Raw genomic sequence first — 16,739 nt, forward strand, 5'->3', positions numbered from 1 at the left:
TCTTAGTATTTTTTGTTTGTTTGTTCTACTTAATACTTTTAGTTGAATACTGTAATCAATACACAGTTATTCTCAAGTGTTGAAACTTAACTGAAAAGTGATCCCTGTTAAATATAAGAGTGGGAGTAAGAGAGGGAAGAGATGCACAATTCGGGACATGCTCAAGCTGACTTACCTCAAACGGTAGAGTTAGAAACATACCAGGGGATTCCAATTGAATCCCATCAAGGTGGCATGTACCAATGCCATCTCACTAGTCCAAGTGATCAATTTCTGTTCACAATTGATCATAATGATAGGACTAAGAGCCAAAGGGAGCACATAAACAAGACGAGTGTCTTCAAATACTAGCTGACAGAATCAAAAAGGGAGAGAACGATCCAACATGGGAAGTGAGATACACAGCAGACCCATAGAATGGCAGATGTCCTAAACAGCACTCTGGCCTCAGAATCAGCCCTTAAGGCACGGGGATCTGGCTGAAAAGCCCATGAGAGTATTTCAGGCATGGAAAGCCAAAACACTTTGGCAAAAAAACAAAACAAAACAAAAACAAAAACAAAAAACAAAAAACAAACAAACAAACAAAAAAAACAACTACATGAAAGTTCTCTGCAAGTCAGATCCCAGTGAAAAGAACAGGTCATCAAAGATGGAGGTACCTTTCTCTAAAGGGAGGAGAGAACTTCCACTTTGACTACACCCTTGTCTAAATAGGATCAGAGTCAGTGAACTCAAAAGGCTTCCATAGCCTTGGCGACTCTTGACAAGAGCCTAGGGTGATTACTGATGCCATAAACAAGAGTGTCAATTTGTTAAGTCAACAACAGGTGTCACTGTGCACTTACTCCTCATGTAGGATCTCTGTCCTTAATGTGCTGTACATTGTGATTTAATGCTATAACTAGTACTCAAACAGTATTTTGTGTTTCTCTGTGGGTGCAAACTGTTGAAATCTTTACTTAATATATACTAAACTGATCTGTATATAAAGAGAATTGAAAATGAATCTTGATGTGAATGGAAAGGGGGAGGAAGAGGGAAAGGGGAGGGTTGCGGGTGGGAGGGAAGTTATGGGGGGGGAGCCATTGTAGTCCATAAGCTGTACTTTGGAAATCTATATTCATTAAATAAAAGTTAAAAAAATAGGAATATTTATGGCTAAATGGCAGGGCAAAGTTCTAACTTATCAATACTCACTTTGAATGTAAATGGCCTCAACTCTCCAGTTAAAAGACACAGACTGGCTGATTGGATAAAATAAAATCTACCTATTTGTTGCCTACAAGAAATACATGTCACCAACAAAGATGCATGCAGACTGAAAGTGAAAGGAAGAAAAAAGTTAATTCATGCTAACAGAAACAACAACAACAAAAAGCTGGTGTAGCCATCCTAATATCAGACAACATAGACTTTAACACAAAAACTGTTAAAAGAAACAATGAAGGAGACTATATAATGATTGAGAGATCAATTCAACAGGAAGATGTAACTATTATACATGTATATGCACCTAATTACAGGGCTATTTAAAAGCAATGTTAAAGGATCTACAGGGAGACATAGAATCAAATACTATAGTAATGGGGGACTTCAATACCCCACTTTCAGCAATACCCTGCAGATCAACAAGACAGAAAATCAGCAAGGAAACATCAGATTTAATTGACACTACTGACCAAATGGACCTAACAGATATATACAGAACTTTTCATCCTACAGTTGCAGAGTATACATTCTTCTCATGAGTCCATGGAACTTGCTCTAAGGTTAACCACATGCTAGGCCATTAAGCAAGTCTCAGAAAATTCAAAAAAATTGAAATCATACCATGCATCTTCTCAGACCATAATGGAATGAAGCTGGAAAATGGCAACTCAGAAATCTCTAGAACATATGGAAACACATGGAGACTAAAAAACATGCTCCTGAATGAACAGTGGATCACAGAAGAAATCAAAAGAGAAATCAAAAAATTTCTGGAGACAAATGAAGATGACAATACAACATATCAAAACTTACAGGGTACAGCAAAAGCAATGTTAAGAGGAAAGTGTATAGCAATTGGTGCAGACATAAAGAAATTGGAAAGGCACCAAATAAATGAGCTATAAATGCATCTCAAGGATCTAGAAAAACAGCATCAAACCAAAACCAAAACTAGTAGGAGAAAATAAATAATTAAAATTATAGGAGAAATAAACAAAATTGAAGCAGATAATACAGAAGATCAGCAAAACAAAGAGCTGGTTTTTTGACGAAATAATCAAAACTGACACACTATTGGCCCAACTAACCAATAAAAGGAAAGAGAAGACCCAAATTAATAAAATTGGAGATGAAAAAGGAAATGCAATGACAGACACCACATAAATAAAAAGAATCATCAGAAATTACTACAAAGAGCTGTATGCCAACAAATCTGGAAGCCTAGAAGAAATGGATAGACTCCTGGACACATAAAACCTACCTAAGTTGAATGATAAATACATAGAAAACCTAAACAGACCCATAACTAAGAAAGAGAGATTGAATAGGTAGTAAAGACCCTTGCAACAAAGAAAATCCCAGGACCAGATGGCTTCACTGCTAAATTCTATCAGACATTCAAAGAACTAACTTCAATTCTTCTCAAGCTATTCTGAAACAATTGAGAAGGAGGGATTCCTCCCAAATTTATTCAGTGAAGCCAGTAACACCTTAATTCCTAAAACCTGAAAAGATGCAACTGAGAAACAGAACTACAGACCAATTTTCCTGATGAACATAGACGTAAAAATCCTCATCAAAATTCTAGCCAATTGAATCCAGCAACACATCAGAAAGATTATTCACCTGCACCAAGTGGGATTTATCCCTGCTATTCAGGGAAGGTTCAACATTTACAAATCAATCAGTATGATATATCACGCTAACAAAGTGAAGAACAAAAAATATATGATTATCTCAATAGATGAAGAGAAAGCATTTGACAAAATACAATACTCTTTTATGATAAAAACTTTAAACAAAATGGGAATAGAAGGAACAATTTTCAATACAATCAAGGCAATTTATGACAAACCCATGGCCAGTGTCCTACTGAATGGGGAAAAATTGGAAGCATTTCCATTGTGATCCAGAACAGAAAAAGATGACCATTCTCATCATTGCTTTTCAATATATTCCTAGAAGTTTTAGCCAGAGCCATTAGACAAGAAAAAGAAATCAAAGGGATACAAAATGTGAAGGAGGAAGAGAAACCATCCCTATTTACAGATGGCATGGTTCTTGATTTAGGGGATCTGAAAGACTCCCCTAGGAGACTATTGGAACTCATAGAAGAGTTTGGAAAAGTAGCAGGATATAAAATAAACATACAAAAATTAATAGCCTTTGTATACACAAACAATGCCATAGGTAAGAAAGAACTTTAAGATCAATCCCATTCACAATAGCTACCAAAACAATCAAACAACTTGGAATAAATTTAACCAAGAAAGTCAAAGATCTCTACAATGAGGATTACGAAATATTAAAGAAAAATAGAAGATACAAAAAATGGAAATATCTTTTATGTTCATGGATCAGAAGAATCAATATCATCAAAATATCTTTACTTCAAAAGCAATTTACAGAATCAATGTGATACCAATCAAAATACCAAGAACATTCTTCTCAGATATAGAAAAAATAATGCTGAAATTTATATGGAAATAAAATAGCCAAAGTGATTTTGCACAACAAAAACAAAGCCAGAGGCATCACAATACCAGAAATGCAAATGGCCAAGAGACACATGAAAAAATGTTCAAGATCACTAGCAACAGGGAAATGCAAATCAAAACCACAATGAGGTTTCACCTCACCCCGGTGAGAATGGCTCACATACAGAAATCTACCAACAACAGATGCTGGCAAGGATATGGGGAAAAAGGGACACTAACCCACTGTTGGTGGGAATGCAAACTGGTTAAGCCACTATGGAAGTCAGTCTGGAGATTCCTCAGAAACCTGAAGATAACCCTACCATACAACCCAGCCATCCCACTCCTTGGAATTTACCCAAAGGAAATTAAATTGGCAAACAAACAAGCTGTCTGCACCTTAATGTTTATTGCAGCTCAACTCACAATAGCTAAGACCTGGAACCAACCCAAATGCCCATCAACAGTAGACTGGATAAAGAAATTATGGGACATGTACTCTATAGAATACTATACAGCAGTCAAAAACAATGAAATCTGGTCATTTGCAAGAAAATGGAGGTATCTGGAAAACATCATACTGAGTGAACTAAGCCAGTCCCAAAGGGACAAATATCATATGTTCTCCCTGATCGGCGACCATTAACTGAGCACCAAAGGGGAAACCTGTTTAAGTGAAATGGACACTATGAGAAACAGTGACTTGATAGGCCCTTATCCTGACTGTTGATGTACAACTTAATACTTTATCCCTTTTAGTATTTTTTTGTTCTACTTAATACTATTGGTTGAATGCTGTAATTAACACACAATTATTCTTAGGTGTTTAAATTTTAACTGAAAAGTGATCCCTGTTAAGTATAAGAGTGGGAATGAGAGAGGGAGGAGATGTACAATTTGGGACATGCTCAATTGGACTTGTCCCAAATGGTAGAGTTAAATTTCTGCCTGGAGATTCCAATTCAGTCCCATCAAGGTGGCATGTACCAATGCCATCTCACTAGTCCAAGTGATCAATTTCAGTTCGCAGTTGATCACATTGATAGGTCTAAGAGTCAAAGGGATCACATGAACAAGACTAGTGTCTGCGAATACTAACTGATAGAATCAAAAAGGGAGAGAACAATCCATCATGGGAAGTGGGATACACAGCAGACTCATAGAATGGCAAATGTCCTAAATAGCACTCTGGCCTCAGAATCAGCCCTTAAGGCATTTGGATATGGCTGAAGAGCCCATGAGAGTATTTTAGGCATGGAAAACCAAGACACCCTGGGAAAACAAAAACAAAAACAAAAACAAAAACAAACCCAAAAACCTAAATGAAAGATCTCTGTGAGTAAGATCCCAGTGAAAGAATGGGACCATCAAAGAAGGAGGTACCTTTCTCTGAAGGGAGGAGAGAACTTCCACTTTGACTATGAGCATTGGAATAAGATCAAAGTCCGCGAACTCAAAAGGCTTCCATAGCCTTGGCAACTCATGGCTAGAGCCTAGGGAGATTACTGACACCATAAACAAGAGTGTCAAATTGTTAAGTCAACAATAGGAGTCACTGTGTACTTACTTCTCATGTGGGATCTGTCCTTAATGTGTTGTCCAATGTGAAGTAATGCTATAACTAGTACTGAAACAGTATTTTACACTTTGTGTTTCTGTGTGGGTGCAAACTCTTGAAATCTTTACTTAATATATACTGAATTGATCTTCTGTATATAAAGATAATTGAAAAAGAATCTTGATGTGAATGGAATGGGAGAGGGAGTGGGAGATGGGAGGGGTGCTAGTGGGAGGGAAATTATGGGGAGGGAGGGAAAGCCATTGTAATCCATAAACTGTACTTTAGAAATTTATATTTACCAAATAAAAAAATAAAAAAAAGACATACTACAGGGCAGTTATAATCAAAACAGTATGGTTTTGGTGTAAAAAACAGATGGTTAGATCAATGGAGCAGAATAGAATATGAATGCCAGAAATCAATACAAGCATTTACAATCAACTTATCTTTGACAAAGTAGCTAAAATCCATCCCTGGTGTGAGGACAGTCTATTTGACAAGTGGTGCTGGGAAAATTGGATTTCCACATGCACTGGATTTATGTACCATGCGCAAAACTTCACTGAAAATGGATGCAAGATCTAAATCTATGAGCTGATACCATCAAATTATTAGAGAACATTGGGGAAACTGCAAGACATTGGCATAGGCAAATACTGCAAGTCCAAGAGTTAAAGTGTTATTTTAGGCACATCTTACCCGCTTTTAAACTGATCATATGGTCTCTTGGAAAGTGTCTTGAACCCTCATTTAACATTTGGAGTTTCACTTTCCAATTTATGTTGCTTATTCTTTCTTATAATGGAACATTGAAATGAAGCTTTCCTAACACATTTTTTAATTTTTAATTTTTAAAATTTTACTTAAGTTACATGAGTTTAATATATTGCATATGTACAGATTTAGAAAAATAGTGGCACTTCCCCCATACTCTCCATCCCACCCACACGCCAACCCTCACCGACCTCCCCCCACATCTTTTTCACAAATCAGTGTGGTACAGCACATTAACAGACTGCAGAAGAAAAACCGTATGATTATCTCAACAGATGCAGAGAAAGCATTCAGAAAAATACAACACCCTTTCATGATGGAAACTCTAAGCAAATTGGATATAGAAGGAACATTCCTCAACACAATCAAAGCAATTTATGAAAAACCCACAGCCAGCATCCTACTGAATGGGGAAAAGTTGGAAGCATTGCCACTGAGATCCACTGAGATCCCAGACAGGGATGCCCACTCTCACCACTGCTATTCAATATAGTTCTGGAAGTTTTAGCCAGAGCTATTAGGCAAGAAAAAGAAATTAAAGGGATACAAATTGGGAAGGAAGAAATCAAACTATCCCTCTTTGCAGATGATATGATTCTTTACTTAGGGGATCCAAATAAGTCTACTAAGAGACTATTGGAACTCATAGAAGAGTTTGGCAAAGTAGCAGGATATAAAATCAATGCACAAAAATCAACAGCCTTTGTATACACAGACAATGCCACAGCTGAGAAAGAACTTGTAAGATCAATCCCATTCACAATAGCTACAAAAACAATCAAATACCTTGGAATAAACTTAACCAAGGGTTAAAGTTCTCTATGATGAGAATTACAAAATCTTAAAGAAAGAAATCGAAGATGATACCAAAAAATGGAAAAATCTTCCATGCTCATGGATTGGAAGAATCAACATCCTCAAAATGTCCATTCTCCCAAAAGCAATTTATAGATTCAATGCAGTGCCAATCAAAATACCAAAGATATTCTTAGATCTGGAAAAAATGATGCTGAAATTCATATGGAGACACAGGAGACTTCGAATAGCTAAAGCAATCTTGTACAACAAAAACAAAGCTGGAGGCATCACAATACCAGATTTCAGGACATACCACAGGGCAGTTGTACTCAAAACAGCATGGTACTGGTACAGCAACAGATGGATAGACCAATGGAACAGAATAGAAACACCAGAAATCAACCCAAACATCTACAACCAACTTATATTTGATCAAAGATCCAAAACCAATCCCTGGAGTAAGGTCAGTCTATTCAATAAATGGTGCTGAGAAAATTGGATTTCCACGTGCAGAAGCATGAAGCAAGACCCCTACCTTTCACCTTACACAAAAATTCACTCAACATGGATTAAAGACCTAAATCTATGACCTGACACCATCAAATTATTAGAGTACATTGGAGCAACCCTGCAAGATATAGGTACTGGCAAAGACTTCTTGGAAAAGACCCCAGAAGCACAGGCAGTCAAAGCCATTTGGGATTGCATCAAATTGAGAAGTTTCTGTACTTCCAAAGAAACAGTCAGGAAAGTGAGGAGTCAACCGACAGAATGGGAAAAAAATATTCGCAAACTATGCGACAGATAAAGGGTTGATAACCAGAATCTACAAAGAAATCAAGAAACTCCACAACATCAAAACAAACAACCCACTTAAGAGATGGGCCAAGGACCTCAATAGACATTTTTGAAAAGAGGAAATCCAAATGGCCAAATGTTCGAATGTTCAAGATCACTAGCAATCAGGGAAATGCAAATCAAAACCACAATGAGGTTTCACCTCACCCCGGTGAGAATGGCTCACATACAGAAATCTACCAACAACAGATGCTGGCAAGGATATGGGGAAAAAGGGACACTAACCCACTGTTGGTGGGAATGCAAACTGGTTAAGCCACTATGGAAGTCAGTCTGGAGATTCCTCAGAAACCTGAAGATAACCCTACCATACAACCCAGCCATCCCACTCCTTGGAATTTACCCACAGGAAATTAAATTGGCGGAGGGCGCACCAGCTCAATAGGCTAATCCTCCACCTAGCGGCGCCGGCACACCGGGTTCTAGTCCTGGTCCGGGCGCCAGATTCTGTCCTGGTTGCCCCTCTTCCAGCGCAGCTCTCTGCTGTGGCCTGGGAATGCAGTGGAGGATGGTCCATGTGCTTGGGCCCTGCACCCCATGGGAGACCAGGAGAAGCACCTGGCTCCTGCCTTCGGATCAGCACGGTGCGCCGGCCGCAGTGTGCCAGCCGTGGTGGCCATTGGAGAGTGAACCAATGGCAAAAGGAAGACCTTTCTCTCTGTCTCTCTCTCACTATCCATTCTGCCTGTCAAAAAAAAAAAAAAAAAAAAAGAAATTAAATTGGCAAACAAAAACTGTTTGCACATTAATGTTTATTGCAGTTCAACTCACAATAGCTAAGACCTGGAACCAACCCAAATGCCCATCAACAGTAGACTGGATAAAGAAATTATGGGACATGTACTCTATAGAATACTATACAGCTGTAAAAACAATGAAATCCGGTCATTTGCAACAAAATGGAGGAATCTGGAAAACATTATGCTGAGTGAAATAAGCCAGTCCTAGAGGGACAAATATCATATGTTCTCCCTTATCAGTAACAACTAACCGAGCACCAAAAAGGAAACCTGTTGAAGTGAAATGGACACTATGAGAAACAGTGACTTGATAGGCCCTTATCCTGACTGTTGATGTACAATTTAAACCTTATCCCTTTTAGTATTTTTTTTTGTTCTACTTAATACTATTGGTTGAATGCTGTAATTAACACACAATTATTCTTAGGTGTTTAAATTTTAACTGAAAAGTGATCCCTGTTAAGTATAAGAGTGGGAATGAGAGAGGGAGGAGATGTACAATTTGGGACATGCTCAATTGGACTTGTCCCAAATGGTAGAGTTAAATTTCTGCCTGGAGATTCCAATTCAGTCCCATCAAGGTGGCATGTACCAATGCCATCTCACTAGTCCAAGTGATCAATTTCAGTTCGCAGTTGATCACATTGATAGGTCTAAGAGTCAAAGGGATCACATGAACAAGACTAGTGTCTGCGAATACTAACTGATAGAATCAAAAAGGGAGAGAACAATCCATCATGGGAAGTGGGATACACAGCAGACTCATAGAATGGCAAATGTCCTAAATAGCACTCTGGCCTCAGAATCAGCCCTTAAGGCATTTGGATATGGCTGAAGAGCCCATGAGAGTATTTTAGGCATGGAAAACCAAGACACCCTGGGAAAACAAAAAAAAAAAAATGACCTAAATGAAAGATCTCTGTGAGTAAGATCCCAGTGAAAGAATGGGCCATCAAAGAAGGAGGTACTTTTCTGTGAAGGGAGGAGGACTTCCACTTTGACTATGACCTTGTTGAAATAAGATCTGAGTCGGTGAACTCAAAAGGCTTCCATAGCCTTGGCAGCTCATGACAAGAGCCTAGGGAGATTACTGACACCATAAACAAGAGTGTCAAATTGTTAAGTCAACAACAGGAGTCACTGTGCACTTACTTCTCATGTAGGATCTCTGTCCTTAATGTGTTCAATGTGAAGTAATGCTATAACTAGTACTCAAACAGTATTTTATACTTTATGTTGTGTGTCTGTGTAAAATGTTGCACTCTTTACTTAATATGTACTAAATTGACCTTCTGTATTTAAAGATAATTGAAAATGAATCTTGATATGAATGTAAAGTGAGAGGGAGTGTGAGTTGTTATGGTTGAAGATGGGAGGGAAGTTATGGGGGGGGCGGAAACCATTGTAATCAGATATCTTTTTCCAAAGAGCTTTTTTCATTTTACTTGATGATCATATAGTTAATCTACTCTACGTAAAAGAGTTCAAATATAAAATGAAGAGAAAAAATGACACTGCTCCTCAATGCAAGTGACAAGGACTATAAACAATCATCAAAAATGTCTATTTCATTCCAATATATTACATTTCAGGTACTCTATTAGTTACCTCAGATCAGGGATAGCATATGATATCTGTCTGGTTTTGGCACTGGCTTACTTCACTATGTATACTGGTTTCCAGTTGTGCACATCTTGTTTCAAAAGCCAGGATTTCATTTTGTTTTTACAGTTGAGTAGTACTCCATAGTGTATATATACACCATAAGTTCTTTTTTTTTTTTTTAAATAGATCTGTTTTTTTTTTTTTTTTTGACAGGCAGAGTGGACAGTGAGAGAGAGAGACAGAGAGAAAGGTCTTCCTTTGCCGTTGGTTCACCCTCCAATGGCCGCCACGGCTGGCGCGCTGCGGCCGGCGCACCGCGCTGGTCCGATGGCAGGAGCCAGGAGCCAGGTGCTTTTCCTGGACTGCCATGGGGTGCAGGGCCCAAGCACCTGGGCCATCCTCCACTGCACTCCCTGGCCACAGCAGAGAGCTGGCCTGGAAGAGGGGCATCCGGGACAGAATCCGGCGCCCCAACCGGGACTAGAACCCGGTGTGCCGGCGCTGCTAGGCAGAGGATTAGCCTAGTGAGCCGCGGCACCGGCACCATAAGTTCTTTATCCAGTCAGCAGTTGATGGACATCTGGGTTGATGCCATATCTTAGCTATTGTGAATTGTGCTGCAATGAACATGGGGTACAGATAATTCTTTCATGTGCTGATTTCTTTTGGTTTGGATAAATTCCCAAGAGTGGGATGGCTGGATCATATAGTAGGTCTATATTCAGACTTCTGACTCCATACTCTCTTCCTTAGTGGCTTTACCAGTTAACATTGACACCAACAGTGGATAAAGTACCTTTTCCCCCACATTCCCACCAGCATTTGTTGTTTGTTGATTTCTGAATGAAAGCCATTCTAACTGGGGTGTGGTTAAACCTCATTGTGGTTTTGATTTGCATTTCCCTGATGGCTAGTGATCCTGAGCCTTTTCTCATGTGTCCGTTAGCCATTTGAATTTCCTCTCGTGGAGAAAGGCTGTTCATGTCCTTTGCCCATTTCTTAACTGGATTGTACGTTTTCTTGTTGTTGAATTTCTGGAGCTCCCTATAGATTCTAGATTTCAACTGTATGAATTGCACAGTTTGCAAATATTCTCTCCCATTCTGTCAGTTGCCTTTACACTTTTCTGAGTGTTTCTTTTGCAGTGCAGAAACTTCTCAGCTTGTTGCAATCCAATTTGCCAATTTTGGCTTTGATTGCCTGTGCTTCTAAGATCTTTATTAAGAAGTCTTTGTCTATGCCAATGTCTTGCAGAGGTTCCCCAATATAATTTTATGGTATAGCGTCAAAGATTTAGATCTTTTATCCATTTTGAGTGGATTTTTTTAAACTTTTGTTTAATGAATATAAATTTCCAAAGTACAGCTTATGGACTACAATGGCTCCCCCCCCATAACTTCCCTCCCACCCGCAACCCTCCCCTTTCCCGCTCCCTCTACCCTTCTATTCTGGGTGGTTTTTGTAAGATGTAAGGTATGGGTCTAGTTTCACATTTCTGCACATCGAGATGCAGTTTCCCCAGCACCATTTGTTGAAGAGACTGTCCTTGCTCTAGGGATTGAGCTTAGCTCCTTTGTCAAAGACAAGTTGGTTGTAGATGCATGGATTTATTTCTGGAGGTTCCATTTTGTTCTGTTGGTCTACAAGTCTGTTTTGTGCCAGTACCAGGCTTTTTTATTATTATTATAACTGACCTGTAGTGTGGCTTAAAATCAGATATTGTGATGCTTTCTGCTTGTTTTTGTTGTATAAGATTGCTTTAGCTATTTGGGGTCTGTTGTGTTTCCATATGAATTTTAGCATGATTTTTTTCTAGGTATGCAAAGAATGTCATTGGTATTTTGATTGGGATCACATTGAATCTGTAAATTGCCTTTGGTAGCATGGACATTTTGATGATATTGATTCCTCCAATCCATGTACATGGAAGATTTTCTCAATTTTTAAATATCTTTTATTTATTTCTTTAATGTTTTGTAATTTTCATTTTAGAAATTTTGACATCCTTGGTTATATTAATTTAAAGCTATTTCATTCTTTTTGGAGCTATTGTGAATGGGGCTGATCTAAAAGTTCTTTCTTAGCCATGACATTGTCTGTGTATACAAGGACTATTGATTTTTCTGTGTTGATTTTATGTCTTAGCACTTTACTGTACTCTTTTATGAGTTCCAATAGTCTTTCAGTGGAATCTTTTGGATCCCCTATATATAGAATTATGTCATCTGCAAATAAGGATAGTTTGATTTCCTCCTTTCCAATTTGTACCCCTTTGATTTCTTTTTCTTTCTTGATGACTCTGGTTAAGGCTATATTAAATTTTTAGGTCTTTGATCCATTTTAAGTAGATTTATTACCAGAGCTATATTAAATAGCAATGATGAGAGTGAGTATTCTTGTCTGGTTCTGGATCTTAGGGGGAATGCTTCCAGCTTTTCCCATTCAATAGGACACTGGCTGTGGGTCTCTCATAAATTGCCTTGATTGTGTTAAAGAATGCTCCTTCTATACCCAATTTGCTTAAAGTTTTCATCATGAAAGGGTGTTGAATTTTGCAAAATGCTTTCTCCATACCTATTGAGATAATCATATGGTTTTTGTTCTTTATTTTGTTAATGTGTTGTATCACATTGATTGATTTGTGAATGCTGAACCATCACTACATACCAGTGATAAATCCCACTTGGTGTGGGTGAATGATCTTTCTGATGTCTTGTTGGATTTGATTAGCTAATATTTTGATGAGGATTTCTGCATGTATGTTCATCAAGATAGTTGATAGTTCTTTTTCTCTGTTACATCTTTGTTGTGGGTTAGGAATTAAGGTGATGCACACTTCATAGAAAGAGTTTGGGAGGAATCCCTCCCTCTCAATTGTTTTGAATAGCTTGAGAATAATTGGAATCAATTCTTCTTTAAATGTCTGATAGAATTCAACAGTGAAGTCTTACAGTCCTGGGATTTTATTTGTTGAGAGGGTATTTGTTATTGATTCAATTTCCCTCTTGGTTATGGATCTGTTTAGGTTTTTTATGTCTTTATGACTCAATTTTGATATATTGTATGTGTCTAGGAATCTATCCATTTCTTCCAAGTTTCTAAATTTGTTGGCATACAGCTCTTTTTGGTAATTCCTGATGATTCTTTTTATTTCTGTGGTATTTGTTGTCACATTTCCCTTTTAATCTCTGATTTTATTGATTTGGGTCTTCTCCCCCTTTTTTGGTTACTTTCACCAGCAATGTATCAGTTTTTATTTTTCAAAAAAAAAACCACACACACAGTTCTTCATTTCACTGATTTTTGTATTGTTTCTTTGGTAACAATTTTGTTTATTTCTTCTCTAATTTTAATTATTTCTTCCTGCTGATTTTGGATTTGGTTCATTGTTCTGTTTATAGGCTTTTGAGATACATTGATAGTTCATTTATTACTTTTCCAATTTCTTCATGTAGGTACCAATTGTTATAAACTTCCCTGTTAACATTGATTTGCTGTATCCCATAAGGTTTTTTCTTAACATTTATATATTTACTTGGAAGACAGAATTAGAGGCAGAAGAAGATGGAGAGAGAGAGAGAGAGAGAGAGAGAGAGAGAGAGAGAGAGAGAAGAGATCCTCCACATTCTACTTCACTCCACAAGTGTTTGCAATGGCTGGAGCTGACCAATCCAAAGTCAGGAGACAGCAGAAGTCTCCTCCGGGTCTCCCATGCAGGTGCAAGGGCCCAAGGATTTGAGCCATCCTCCACTGCCTTCCCAGGCTATAGTAGAGAGCTGGATTAGAGATGAAGCAGCTAATATTCGAACTGGCACCCATGTGGGATGCTGGCACTGCAAGCGGTGGCCTTACCACCATGCCACAGTACTGACCCCTCTCATAAGTTTTGATATGATGAATTGTCATCTTCATTTGTTTCCAGAAATTTTTTGATTTCTCTTTTGATTTCTTCTATGATCCACCAGTCAGGATCATGATATTCATTCTCCATGTGTTTGCATATGATGTAGAGATTCTTGAGTTCTTGGTTTCCAGCTTTATTCCATTGCGGTCACAGAAGATGCATGGTTGATTTTTATTTTATAAATTTTTTTTTAATTTGCTGAGACTTTCTTTATGTCCTAGCATAAGAGAAAGTTCCATGCATTCTTTCATTGTAGGGTGAAAAGTTTTGTAGATATCCATTATGTCCATTTGGTCTAAAGTGTCAATTAATTCTATGGTTTCCTTGCTGATGGCCTGTCTGGTTGATTTGCCTATTGCTGAATGTGAGGTATTGAACACCCCAATACTATTGCATTGGAGTTTATGTCTCCCTTTAGATACATTAACATTTCTTTTAAATAGTCAGACTCTCTGGAATTTGGTGCATATACATTTATTATAGTCACATTTTTTGTGTTGAAATGATCCTTTAATCATTACGTAGTGCCATTCTACATATCTTTTAACAGTTTTTATGTTAAAGTATATTTTGTCTGACATTAGGATGACATTTTTGGTTTATGTTAGTATTAAATATCTTTTTCCATGCTTTCACTTTCAGTCTGTGTGTGTCTTTGTTGGTGAGATGTGTTTCTTGTAAGCAGCAAATAGGTGGGTCTCATTTTTTAAGCCATTCAACCAGTCTGTATCTTTTAACTGGAGTGTTGAGGCCATTTACATTCAAGGTGACTATTGATAAGTAGTGACTTTGCCCTGCCATTTTCCCACAAATATTCCTATTGTTTACATCAGATTTCTTTTGTACTTTTACTGGGGGATTTCCTGTCTTCTCATTCTTTCATAGCAACGGCTATCTTTCTGTGTTTCTGTGTAGCATATCTTTAAGCATCTTTTGTAAGGCTGACAAGTGGTAACTAATTCTTTCAATTTCTGTTGGTTATGGAAGTTTTTTCTTTCATCTTAATTCATAAATGAGAGCTTTGCAGGTACAGCATTCTGGGTTAACAGGTTTTTTTTAAATGACTATGACTTGGACTATATCTCACCATTCCCTTCTAGCCTGTAGGGTTTCTACTGAGAAGCCAGTTGTGAGTCTAATTGGATTTCCTCTGAAAGTAATCTGATGTTTCTCTTATGCACATTTTAAAATCTTTTCGTTATGACTACATGTGCTGTAGTTAAGATCTCTTCAGATCACATCTGTTAAGAGATCTCTGTGCTTGGGGCCAGCTCTATGGTGCAGCAGGTTAATGCCCTGGCCTGAAGCGCTGGCATCCCATATGGGTACCAGTTAAAGACCCACTGCTCCACTTCCTGTCCAGCTCTCTGCTATGGCCCAGGAAAGCAGTAGAAGATGGCCCAAGTCCTTGGACGCCTGCACCCATGTGGGAGACCCAGAAGAAGCTCTTGGCTTCAGATTGGCGCAGTTCCAGCTGTTGCAGCCATTTGGGGAAACATCGGATGGAAGACCTCTCTCTCTCTCTCTCTCTCTCTGTGTGTGTGTGTGTGTAACTCTTTCAAATAAATAAGTAAATCTTTAAAAAAAGAGTTCTATGTGCTTCCTCTACTTGGACATCTCTTTCTTTCTCCAAATTGGGGAAGTTTTCTGTAACTATTTCACTAAACAGGCCTTCTAGTCCATTATGTCTTTCCATACCTTCAGGATCTACTAAGACACATATGTTGAGTTACTTGATAACATCTCATAAATCTCCAACACTGTTTTTAAATTTTCTATTTTCTTTTTTTTTTTGTATGACTGTAAGATTTCCAAAGATTTGTCTTTTCTGTTTGGATATTCTTTCTTCTACCTCAACAAGTCTGTTGTTAAGGTTTTCCACCACATTTTTTTCTTTGATCTATTGAATTCTTCATTTCTTTTTTTTTTAAAGACTTATTTTATTTTTTTGAAAGACAGAGTTACAGAGAGAGGTAGAGACAGAGAAAGAGGTCTTCCATCTGCTGGTTCATTCCCCAGTTGGCTGCAATGGCTGGAGCTGCACTGATCTGAAGCCAGGAGCCAGGAGCTTCCTCTGGGTCTTCCATGTGGGTGCAGGGACCCAAGGACTTAGGCCATCTTCTACTGCTTTCCCAGGCCACAGCAGAGTGCTGGATCAGAAATGGAGCAGTCAGGACTCGAACTGGTGCCCATATGGGATGCCAGCACTGCAGGTGGTGGCTTTATCTGCTAGGTCACAGTGCTGGCCCCTTGAATGTAATTCTTATACAACTCAGCCAAATGTTGAAAGCATTATTAGGCTTTTTTTTTGGACAAGCAGAGTTAGATAGATAGAGAGAGAGAGAGAGAGAAATGTCTTCCTTCCATTGGTTCATCCCACAAATGGGCACTGTGGCCAGCGCACTGCACCAATCTGTAGCCAGGAGCCAGGTACTTCTTCCTGGTCTCCCATGCAGGTGCAGGGCCCAAGCACTTGGGCCATCCTCCACTGCCTTCCCGGGCCACAGCAGAGAGATGGACTGGAAGAGGAGTAACTGGGACAGAATCTGGCACCCCAACCGGGACTAGAACCCAGAGTAGTGGTGCCACAGGCGGAGGATTAGCCTAGTGAGCCGCGGTACCAGCCTACATTATTAGGCTTTTAAGCATTAGGTGGTGGTATTCCATTTGCCTAGTTATTGCCATTGGTAATCACAGGACAAAGAGACACATATTAAAGGGTGAGTTTCTCTGGGTTTGTGGATTCTTGAGATTCATTCCTAGTATTTAACAAAAGATCTCAATGATTGCAATTATTAGTTTCCATGTGG

This window comes from Oryctolagus cuniculus, chromosome 5 (assembly GCF_051225735.1).
Source record: "Oryctolagus cuniculus isolate XC-2025 breed Fujian yellow rabbit chromosome 5, ASM5122573v1, whole genome shotgun sequence".
Taxonomy (NCBI): Eukaryota; Metazoa; Chordata; class Mammalia; order Lagomorpha; family Leporidae; genus Oryctolagus; species Oryctolagus cuniculus.